Genomic DNA, 13,232 nt, shown 5'->3' with positions numbered 1-13,232 from the left:
GGTGGGGCCTCCATGGGTGGGAGCACATACCACAGATTGGATTAAGATCTGGAGAATTTGGAGGTCAAGTCAACACCTTAGATCTCCAGGTAAGTTGTTCTCTGCAGACTGGGAACACCCCACAAGGGCTGCAGTATTGGAGATGCTCTGACCCAGTTGTCTAGCCATCAAAATGTAGCCCTTGTCAAAGTTGCTCAGATCCTTACTCTTGCCCAAAGAATGTTTCCACCTCCATGCTTCACAGTTGGGATGGTGTTCTAGGGGTTGCACTCATCCTTCTTCTACTCCACGGCCAGTGGAGTTTAGACCAAAAAGCTCTATTTTTGTCTCATCAGACCACATGACCTTCTCCCATTCCTTCTCTAGATCATCCAGATGGTCATTGGCAAACTTCAGACGGGCCTGGACATGCGCTGGCTTGAGCATGGGGATCTTGCGTGCGCTGCAGGATTTTCATCCATGACGCCGTAATGTGTTACTAATGGTTTTCTTTGAGACTGTGGTCCCAGCTCTCTTCAGGTCATTGACCAGGTTCTGCCGTGTAATTCTGGGCTGATCCCTCACCTTCCTCATGATCATTGATGCCCCACGAGGTGAGATCTTGGATGGAGCCCCAGACCGAGGGAGATTGACCGTCATCTTGAACTTTTTCTATTTTCTAATAATTGCGCCAACAGTTGTTGCCTTCTCACCAAGCTGCTTGCCTAATGTCCTGTAGCCCATCACTGCCTTGTGCAGAATTTTATCCCTGATGTCCTTACACAGCTCTCTGGTCTTGGCCATTGTGGAGAGCTTGGAGTCTGTTTGATTGAGTGTGTGGACAGGTGTCTTTTATACAGGTAATGAGTTCAAACAGGTGCAGTTAATACAGGTAATGAGTGGAGATCAGGAGGGCTTCTTAAAGAAAAACTAACAGGTCTGTGAGAGCCGGAATGCTTACTGGTTGGTAGGTGATCAAATACTTATGTCATGCAATAAAATGCTAATTAATTATTTAAAAATCATACAATGTGATTTTCATGATTTTTGTTTTAGATTCTGTCTCTCACAGTTGAAGTGTACCTATGATAAATGATAAATTACAGACCTCTACATGCTTTGTAAGTAGGAAAACCTGCAAAATCGGCAGTGTATCAAATACTTGTTCTCCCCACTGTACATGTAGAGATGCTGATTTAAGAAAAATTAGGACTGGTCTCTTAATTTTTTCCAGAGCTGTATAGTATAAAAGTAATTAATCTGGGAAGGCAAGTAACACACACAAGCGGTCTGCATTTGATGTACAGTACTTAAATGTCATTTAGCCAAGAGACAGAAGTGCTAACCCAGGATCTGGAAACTACAAGTACACACTATGACCATGAAATGTCTTACAATAAGTATTTTGTAAATACTCTGTAAAGATGTAGACTAACATTGAGAGGTGAAGGTAGAGCCCCATTCTCATCATATTTGAAACAGTGAGGAATCCTTTGGACAGGGAGAAGAACAACAATAAGAATGTTATTTTTCTCTGTACTGTATGTTTGGAGTCATTGTTCTGCTGTAAGAGGAATCTTCTAATTTAATCAATTTTAGAATGTGGCTGAAACGAAAAAACAAATCGAAAATGATGAGGAAGGACACAACTTATCATAGCAAAATACGTAATCCGGTTTCATCTACTAAGATAAACCAACAATAGATATTTTTCTCAGTGATTATTAGAATTATAGAGCAAAACCAATATGGGAGTCCATTTCAATTATTTAATCCCAACAAAATAAAAAATATATAGTTCTTCGGTGTAATTGTCCTTTAATAGCAAATCTGTCATCAAAAATGTGTTGAATCTGTAGACTAATGCTGTCATTTTATACAAAGAACATATGTGTTGAATCTGTTGACTAATGCTGTCATTTTTTACAAAGAACATATAAGATATAATTAAATACTGAGAAACACCAAGGTAAAACCTCTTTTGGTGGTTGACGTCAGACAGGCATCATCCATGACGATAACATCAAAATGTCAATTTCAATGTTTTATTATCGATTCCCTTATTGATGTAGTTGCCATAGACCATGTCCTTCAAGTTATACTTGAATAGACTATTTGTATGCTATTGGAGGTATTGTTGTGAATTTAAACTGCTCAAGGTACATTCGATCCTGCCTCACCAACGACTTTACGTAGGCCTACATAAGCTAAGAAATAATTTATTATTTACAATAAAAGCAACAGCAATTATACCAAACAAAATAATGGTTTTTAATTTCTGCTTTTCTTAACACTTTGTTCATAGCTTAAATAAATAAATGAATATATTTTTTGCAAATTGTATTAAGCACAAGACAAAACATATAGGCTCTGATTGCTTATTTTAAAACTTGAAAACAAATCTTTCATGTTTTGCAACTTTGTTCATTCAGGTGGTTCATCCTTATTATTTGACCTGAACATACCAAACAGATGAGGAAAGTGTTTCTTTCCAACACCAGTTCTTTAAAAACCTTTTTTTCCCATCTGGTTTATAATTTAGTGCAAATAAGTATATGACAGTGAGTGAAACCTAAAGTAACCAATAGTAACCTAAAATTAAACAACTGTGAAATATGAAATAAGCAAAGATATTTTTTGTAGTTAATTGAAGCAAATATATTGACAAATGTCACCTTGTCCTGACGAGATTTACATGGTAAAAAAAAAAGAGCAAAACGAACCAATATCAATTTGCTGCTAGGTTATATGGGGATAATGACTCATTTACTAATTTCATATTGGTGAAAGAAGCCATGACTCTATGATTTTAAACTGTATTTGCTCAAACAATGATTATTTGCAGATAATTTAGACAAACATTCACTTTTCTTTTTTTTTTTTACCTTTATTTAACCAGGAAAATACTTGTTGAGATTAAAAATCTATTTTTCAAGAGTGTCCTGGCCAAGACAGACAGCAGTACAACCATACATACAACACAGAATACACAAGAACATGAAACAACTAAATTAGCAAGTCCATCAACCACAAATCCTTAAAATATAATGCAGAACAACTACAGCCAGGTGTGGCTTCTTCCAAGTCAATCAATATCCTCTTAAAAGCAACCAATGGGACAAGCTTATTAAGTTTCAAATGTTCCATGCAGAGGGAGCAGAAAACTTAAAAGCCTTTTTTCCCAGCTCAGTTCTAACATTTGGTACAGACAGAAGGAAAAGATCCTGGGAACGAAGATTGTAAGTCCCAGTATTATTTGCACTGATGTAGGTCAGAAGGTAGGATGGAAGAAGACCTAAAATAGCCTTATATAAAGAAAAAATTAACATTAATGAGAGAAAAAATACTTTATATAATCTTTTTCCTGGAGTCAGGTGAATAAATAGCAGACAATCTAATGATTATGACTGGTAAACTATTTGAACATGCATTTCATGCTATAACATAATTCTAGCCTATGGTTTGGCCTTTACATGAGATTTGCACTTTTTTTTGTACTGGTGTTATTTTTAAGCATTTTGAATTCTAAGACTCCAGAGCCTCTCCACTCCAACCATGGTCCTATGAGAACTAGATACTGTATCCTCTTCATTACTCTCCTCACAAATCCTCACAATGTTCATTTTGTTCACAGTACAATTTTGAACACAGTACAATAAATTACATATTTTATTGTAACATGAATATAACTATCATGAATATAACACTACAGAAGTGATCCTCAGATTACCAAAGCAACTTTAGACACAGTGCTTTCTTACCAGAAACAGGTTGATTATACCTGTTGAATTGTGGGTAATTGGTCACAGCTGTGGGTAATTGGTCACAGGTCTATAAATAGTAACTATGGTGCAGAAAAAGACATATACATTGTAATAACACTGCAAAAAAAGACCCACAACCCAGCCTTAGTCGTCATGATGCTGCACCATGAAGGTGGTAATGAATAATGTCAACAACATTGATATTAGTTAATTGTCGAATGTCTATTTCTGAATAAAATTGCTCGTTTGTGGATCTGATTAAATTTTTGTTCAGAATTATGGCATTAACATTCAGCGTTTCTATGAAAAAATTATTTACAAATGTAGTTTCAGTTGGCTATCCACAGCAAACTAATCTTGTAATAAAAAAATGCTAAACAATGACAACATCCTGGCCTGTTTCTTGTTTATCATAAACTGATGTAGATAGCAAGCTATTCCAAATTGTCCAGCCTCATCCTTCAGCTTTTTGCATAACAAGGTGGAGATTATTTGTTTTTGTTTCCACTTCTGATTCTTCCTTTAAGGCCTATTTTGTCAAAGACATCCAGGTGTTAACTAATCCCAAATGTCTTCATGATGAGACTGTTGAACAATGTTACTCTATTTCATTTACAGTAATGGGAATGTGAGCTAGTACCCTAACAGTACCTTGTAAGTTTTTCCTTTGTGTGCGTTTTACACCCACACAACAGTAATTCAATGTGGCATTTAGAAGGCTACCCATAATAATAGGATAATGGGTTTGAAACATGTAATTCCAAATGGCTAACTTTTCCCTGTAGTGCATTACTTTTGAACTGTCTGTGCACATGTATAATGTAGTTTGCTGGGGGATAGGTTGCCATTTGGGACGTATCCCATTCAGACAGGAGTGATCGATATTATGTGCACACCTCATTAAACAGAACCAGAAAGGTGGTTTAACCTATTCATGTCCATAACATCAATTCATTTCTTTGGAGTGAGAACAAATGCTTTTTTGAAAAGATGCTTACCTCTTAACTAAATATTGGTGATGGCAAGGTGCTTTATAGTGGTATAATCATTGTTCCTCAGTAGCTGTCTCACTCATCAATAGTCACAATTGATTATCTACTCATGGAAGCATCCACATGGAAGAATCCACATTAATGCAAAGTACTCAGAAACATATTGTATTCTTATTTACAATGAAAGACATCCCAAAATATCTCAGTACATTATTGACCATTCAGTTCCTGTTCCTGCATACTGCAAATGCATCCAAAAAGTCTGTTAAGTCTGTAGTCATGTGTGCTGTTTTAGCAGAATGAGACCAAATACTCAATACTTGACCCTTAATTAATTTGTCCCAATACCATTCTGAATAGCAAATAGCAAAAAGCTGAAGATTGTATAAATGCCATGAAAATATCCAAGATGCCTTGACAAAAAATTCCTATGTAACTCTCAAACCATAGTAGAAGCCTAACAATAGCATCTTATTGCTCACTTTAAAAGCCTTTGAAGGCTGCATACCGCCTGTAAACACAGTCTAGTTATGGACTGAAGACTGAATAGAGACTAAGAACCAGTCAGGCGATTATGAAGCCCAAAGATTGACAAAGGCTATGTCCTCCTTTTAGTAATGATGAAAAATTATAGTTGAAACAGTATCTTTGACTTGGCTTACTGTAATTGTCAGTCAAAGTGAAGACTTACTATCCAAACAACATACACCAATTACATCAGGTAATTTACTATATACATCTGGATGGAAATATACATAGGAAACCATTCTGTGACCAGAAACTAATAATTGCCATGGGCTCAGAGGTACTGGCAAGCATGACAAAACAGACGAAAAACAGATGAAAAAGCTCTGGAAAAAATTAAGAGACCACTGCACCTTTTTCTTTCCTTTCCAAAAAAGTCGAAAAGGAAGGTTTTGAGTGAGGAACAGAAGGGTTCAAATTAAGAGACCACTGCAAATTGAACACTTCTGTTCCTCACTCAAAACTTTCCTTTTCAACTTTTTTGGAAAGAAAAGAAAAAGGTGCAGTGGTCTCTTAATTTTTTCCGGAGCTGTATAGCAGCGCAACAGACTGAGCAAACAGACAAGTGGCCTAGCATGGAGGTCACCAGACCCAGGCCTTCTGGCTTTAGCCTGATGGTTTTTGGTCAGGCTTGAACATGTTTGGGGTCACCATTTGCGCAGCAGGGTGGTCTCCTTTGAAACATGCACAACAAGCTTTCTTCCAACTGCTGATTGTGTGTAGTTAGCTAGTCCAGCTTTTCCTATTAGCTGACTGTTAGTCAGTGAATTAATGTAACAAACTCATTTAATATATAATGAGAGTATTACAATTACAGTACAAGTAGGGCCTATCTTAGATAAAGGTTCTGTGGAGATTAAAAACGTTTGCAAGGACAAAGATGCATGCAGAACGATGGAAAATGCAAGAGAGTTTCCCCAAGCACCGCTCTGGTTTATATCCCAGAACTAAAGGAATTGGGGTTGGTTGACTGACCAAAGGATAACAAACTGGTCCTGAAGAACAGGCCCCTTATTAATTAGGGGCACATTCTGATCTGTTCTGGGGCTATCACATAAGACAGAGTGGTGTTATCTCAAGAAGCAAGCTAGCTAGGCAATAACAAGCAAACCTTTTTGTCCCAGCATTCACATCTTATGCAAACATCTCTAAACCGTTAACATTCCAATGAATGCCTACTAGGACAGAAACTAAGTACATAGATATACAAGTCTATATTAAATAATGAAGAATCACTGAATATGTAAATAAACATAGTATTGACATTTTTGGTTCCTTCAGAGCTCTGACATAGCTCAATGACAATAATGTTATTTAAGGGGCAGCAGGTAGCCTAGTGGTTAAAAAGGTTGGGCTAGTAAACAAAAGGTAGACATGGTAAAAACAAATCTGGATCCTGACCGCTTGACATTTTCCACATTTTGTTACGTTACAGCCTTGTTCTAAGATGAAATAGATTTTTGCCTAATTATTCTACCTACGATACTCCATAATGACCCAGCAAATATTGCTTTTTAGAATTTAAAACAGAAATATCATATTTACATAAGTAAATTTGAAATTGACACTCGAAACTGAATTTCCATTGATCATCCTTGTGATTTTTTGACTGGAATCCCATCTATAGTAAATTCAATAGATTTGACATGATGTGGAAATGCACACACCTGTCTATATAAGTTTCCACAATTGACAGTGCATGACAGAGCAAACTCCAAGTCATGAGGTCGAATGATTTGTCTTTAGATCTCTGAGACAGGATTGTGTCGAGGCAGAGATTTGGGAAAGGGTTCCAAAATAGGTCAGCAAAATTGAAGGTCTCTAAGACCACAGTGGCCTCCATCACTCTTAATCGAAAAACGTTTGGAACCTACCTCACTATTCCTAGAGCTGTGCTCCAACTGACAGGGGAGAAAAGCTTTGGTCAGAGTGGTGACCATGAACCTGATGGTCAATCTGACAAAGCTGACAAAGTAGAGTTCCTGTGTGGAGATGGGAGAACCTTCTAGAAGGACAACCAGCTCTGCAGCACTTCACCAATCAGGTAGACTGGCCAGATGGACGCCACTCCTCAGTAAAAGGAATTTGCCAAAAAGCACCTAAAAGGACCATGACAAACAAGATTCACTAGAGTGATAAAACCAAGATTTAACTCTTTGGCCTGACTGCCATGTGTCACGTCTGGAGAAAACCAGGCACACCTGATAATTACCATGCATACTGTGAAGCATAATGGTGGCAATATAATGTTGTGGGGATATTTTTCAGCAACAGAGATCAGCCATGATTGAGGAAAGGATGCAAAGAGCAAAATACAGACAGATCCTTGGTGAAGACCTCCAGAGCACTTACAACCTCAGACTGGGGTGAAGATTCATCTTCCAAAAGGACAGATATTAAGCACCGGCTTAGGACCAGTCTTTGAATGTCCTTAAGAAACCTTGCAAGAGCCTGGACTTGAACCTGATCAAACATCTCTGGAGAGACCTGAAAGAATATGTGTGGTGATGTTCCCCATCCAACCTGACAGAGTTTGAGTGGATCTAAAGAGAAGAATGAGAGAAACTTCCCATCAACTGTTGCATTCAGATAACCAAGAAGACTCATATCCAATAAGACTTGAGGCTCTACTTGCAGTCAAAACATACATTTAATCAATTTTAGAATAAGGCTGCAAAATAACAAACGTTTGAAAAAAATTAAAGGATCTGAATACATTCCGAAAGCATTATACATGTCCCAGAGTTTCCTACATTTCATTTAAGGGGTCATAAAACTAATAGCTCCAACCGTTTGAAAGACAGAGCCAAATCAGTTGGAGTAAAATAATATGTGAATGTGCCAACCTAAATATTGGAACATTGGACCTCACTCAAATGTTCTATGAACTCGGTAGAACTCTTTCATGGGGATATGCCATGGAACAGCAAGCATTACTTTTTGGACCTATGTCGGTCTAAGGAACTAGGTTTGAGAAAGCCAATCAGGTCTGTATACTGAACAGTCTTTTAATTGGTTTGCTAACGCTCACACAATCAATCTGAGCATTTCAAGGGACATCTTAGGGATATTGATTGTGAAAAACACACATAAAAAATACACAGTAGACAAAGGAATAATAGGGGAGAGCAGGGTGAGTTGAGCCAGTTTTTACCTGAGGTGTCTTGTGTAATGGTGTAATGTATCCAACTAAAATATGTATATTTCAAGATGTGGTGCATGCCTGGGAATAATCACTTTGGATCTAAAATAAACAGTTTTCAAAATATGACTCTCCATAAAAACGTGGACTTTTGGCTCTACTTGCCCCCGATGAGGGGTAAGTTGAGCCTAGGGAGAGGATAAGTTGAGCCACTTGGGGGTAAACTGCGACACTGATTATGCTGAAATTAAACTGAAAATGTTCACTTGAAATAGACCAAATTCAATACCAAATGACTTTTTTAAGGCTCTGCAATTCTCCAATTCTCCTCACAAAATCAGGCTACTACTCAACAACCCACTTGTCAATGCAGCAGGGGGCTGTGAACTGCTGCTCCCTTCTGGCTGTTCCACAGAGTTTTTGCAGTTTGGTTTCAATCTTTTTATTTTCTCTGTCATTGAGTGCCTTCTCCAGCTCCAGCTTTCCTTGTGTCGGTCTAGATTTTTGCTTTTACTTTCTTCCTTTTCATTCTAGGTTTAGTAGCTTTGGCTTTAGGGAAGGAAAGTGTCTCCTGGGGTCACATACCCCAAATGGGCAGGAGAACCAGTCATAGCTAAAAAAAAATAAAACAACATCATAGATAACAGTATAGACTCATGTTGTAACTTCCTAAAGCACAAACACGTTTTGCAAACTTGTCTGTAATTGTGAGCCTCTATCCATCACAGGGTGAGTAAAATGGATGACTTTTCAAAAATGTCTGGTCACATGAACAATTTCAGTTACTGTACCAAAAAAAAAAAATTATATTAGCCTGCAGTACCACTTAAGTACACTCTAATGTGCATTTTCCTAGTAAATGTATGGTCTCATGTCTTCTCGAGTAACCCATATGAAAAGGCTGTGTAAACCCAGGGTTCCTAGAACCACTGGTCCAGACCTAGGGACTAGAAAGACCTGACATTTTGGTCAGAATTGTGTTAGTTGCGTAACATTTGTATAGGTGGTTCTATATACACGTTATATATATATAAAACACGCAATGAAAATAAATCCATACAATTCTACCTGCTCAAACACCTTCAAAATGTGGTTTCATATGATTACATCTGCAATCCAATCACACAATACTCTGATGTTAATACCAAACAATAGTATATTAGGTAATGTACATAAAATACAAAGTATTTCTGAAACTCATGAAAAATTATTATCTCAATATCATCCTGTTAATATAAAACCAAATACAATTTCATATTATAGATTGTTTCTATTTTGGAATAACTTTGATTTCCTTGCATACCTGTAGAAAATGTTACAGAGAGAAAAAAATTCACGATATGTTTGGCAACTTAATATTATTCGTGCAATTCATTGCGAGTTCATGACCCACGCAACAACATCAATATAGACGGCGATACACAGGTATTACCTACCTTTTTTTGCCAGCGCTTCTCTTCAATTAGGCTACTTCGTCAGTAGTTCAAAAGAGTTACAAGCGATGCAGTTGTGAAAATGTTGACACATAAACATGCAAAAGTGGTTGCACAATAGTCTATATCTGGCGTTTTCCCAATTCAGCGAACTGGAGAGGCGGGTTTGGTTCATCAGTGCTGAGCAAATTGCGCACACTCAACGCTATGCGGTATATATCCAGATTTCTCATCTTCATGTATAACCTCTCAATTCCAACTGAGTTACTGGGTTCAATCACGCTACACGGAAGAAAGTACCCATCTCCAACCTAACTTGCATATCCAACCTAATCTGCAGAGACTAATATGTTTCATTCTCAAAAACACTCCCTCATCCCCGACACGCACGCCCGCGAATGTGACCACACGAGCGCGCACATCCCTCCCCCTTGTTGATTTAGGTGGTTACTGTGTCATGTTAATGATCTAACTTGGCAACTCCAATTTAAGTAAAGGACTCAAGTCACATATTCTCCTAGTGGTAAATAAATCTGAATTATAATTATACGGACACAATAGAACCTGATTGCAGCAAATTACTATTGTCCAACACATACAGAGGGGTGACAAATTAAAGGAAAAACCAAAATAAGCTGTCTTGGTGAGGTGTTGGGCAAATATCAGCCACCAGAACAGCTTCAGTGCTCCTTGGCATAGATTCTGAGAGTCTCTAGAACCATTTTCCCAAAACCCATTCAGTGACCCCTCATGCCCTCTGGATGGGGCATTGTCATCCTGGAAGAGACTACTGCCAACAGGATAGAAACGTTTCACCATAAGATGGTGATCGCTCAGAATAACTTTATGATTCACAGTGACCCAAACTATGCCAGTAAAACACCCCCCACAGTATCAGATTAGATTAGATTCAACTTTATTGTAATTGAGCAGTACAACGAAATGCTGTTTGCATCTAACCAGAAGTACAAATAGAGGAGGGCAGAAAATGTACAAATATTTGCAAGTATTAAGTGTATGCAAATTACCAGTGCAATGTGTAGATGAGCAATACATAAATGTACAATAAGGCAAATAGGAGGGCAGAAATTTTAGGTATAGTGTATGTGTATTAAATATTAGGTATAGTGTATGTGTATTAAATATTAGGTATAGTGTATGTGTATTAAATATTAGGTATAGTGTATGTGTATTAAATATTAGGTATAGTGTATGTGTATTAAATATTAGGTATAGTGTATGTGTGTTAAATATTAGGTGTATGTTTAGTGTATGTTACAAGTGGGATAATAGTTGTTTGGGTACAAATGGCAATTTCAAAATGGTATTCAAGATATGCAAACGAGGCAAATGACGGAGTGAAGTATTAAGGTATTGTGATGCAGAGATAGCAGCAATCAGGTCCCGAGGTAGACGTCTGGTAACAACTGTAAAAATGCAGGCACAATGGCAATTCTAAATGTGAAATGTGACTACAGGGCTTGAAAGAAAAAGATAATGAAAATCCTAGAGAAATGGTTGTAGAACTTCTAAGATTTCTCCACAATAGGCAGAGAAGATGTTGGACATCACTGACACTGTGCACCGTCTTGGACTTACTAAGAACGTTACTGTCTGGAAGAATGATGGTGTGCACTCCACTGAAGATCTCTCCAAGGCAGATAAGGTGGCACGCGATACTGCATGGAATCAAATAAGCAGGGTCAGCGGGCTTACTATTGTGATTCTTCAAGAAACTTCACCAGGCATAGGATTATGGTGAGCTAGGTACCAATATACAATAGAATGTAGAAAAAATTTATTATTTCGAACAATCTTTTCACATTATCTGTTTCAAGGCAGAACATTCTCTGTTGAAAGGGACATTGCGTTATACTTTTTTACTTAAAGCAGACTAAATGCTCTTTTCAAAAATAGCCTGCTTCCTGTTTTCCTCCTTTTCTTTTGTGAAAGTTCAGCTACTAGTGTATGACAGGTGTGTTATTCTCTTAATGCTAGGGGTCTTAGAGAGAATGTTAAAAGGAAAGCTATTTTTCTCTTTTGCAAATGTAGAAAAGCTCACTGTTTACTTCTTCAGGAAACATTCAGAGATTTTTGTAAGTAATGCTACAGTGCAATCCGCAGGCATTGCTATTCTTTTCAATAACTATACAGGAAGATTGCTGACAACCAAAACTAATAATAAATGTGCTAGCAAGATAATGTGTTTTGAACATAAAAAAAAGTCTGGTAAATGTCTATTGTCATCATAACTTAAAACAGAATTGCCACTTGTTTCTTAAAATTAGCAGTGTTTTAAACAAACTGGAAGTTGTGTACTCAACAGATAATATTATAAAAATTGGATGATTGGTTAGACTTTTCCCTGAAAGTTTGAAAGGGGGCAACACCATGAACTGAAGCTAGGGGCATATTTATATTTTCCTCAGTATTGCATTACATTTCTGTAGAGCTTTTGATGAATAACTGATTGCAAAATATAATCTTTCAGCATAATTAAAAAAAATTGGGTTACCTTTATCTTTCATTAGTTTTGAACTGAAGATTACATATCCATTCCTCCAAATTTGTAAGAGAATAGATAAATAACTTTCCAGGGGGTGTACTTATTATTTGATTGTTTATATATTGTCTTCATCAATAATTTCCACAATGAAATACGTAAAACAATGTCGCTTTTGTTTTACCATTCAAATATCCAGAGATTCTTAAACTGAAAAAAATAAAAACAATACATATACAACCCTGTTTCCAAAAAGTTGTGACGCTGTGTAAAATGTAAAGAAACAGCGAATGCAATGATGTGCAAATCATTTAAACCCTATATTAATTAGAAAATAGTTAAAAGACAACATATCAAATGTTTAAACAGAGAAAAGTTGTTTCTTGAAAAATGGGGACAGGGGCAACAAAACACTGGAAAAGTTGTGTAATTGTGTAGTTGTGTATGAAAAAAACCTGGTGGAACATCTCACAACTAATTAGGTAAATTGGCAGTAGGTCAGTAATATGATTGGGTATAAAAAGAGCATTCCAGAAAGGAAGAGTCTTTCAGAAGATGGGGAGGGGTTCACCACTCTGTGAAAGACTGCGCTGGAAAATAATGCAACAATTTGAATAACATTTCTCAACATAAAATTGCAAAGCGTTTGGAGATCTCATCATCTACGGTGATTCTGTAGTGGACATCACTGCATGGGCTCAGGAACACTTCCAAAAAACCATGGTCTGTGAACGCAGTATGTTGCTACATCCACAAATGCATGTTAAAACTCTACCATGCAAAGAAGAAATCATATATAACCAAGATCTAGAACCATCCGGCTTGTTATCAGGGCACAATTCAAAGGCCGGCATCCATGATGGTATGGGGATGCATTAGTGCACATGGCATGGG

The sequence above is a fragment of the Esox lucius genome, chromosome 13 (genome assembly GCF_011004845.1).
Source record: "Esox lucius isolate fEsoLuc1 chromosome 13, fEsoLuc1.pri, whole genome shotgun sequence".
NCBI classification, from domain to species: Eukaryota; Metazoa; Chordata; class Actinopteri; order Esociformes; family Esocidae; genus Esox; species Esox lucius.
The sequence above is the reverse complement of the archived record's forward strand: the minus strand, read 5'-3'. Positions refer to the sequence as shown.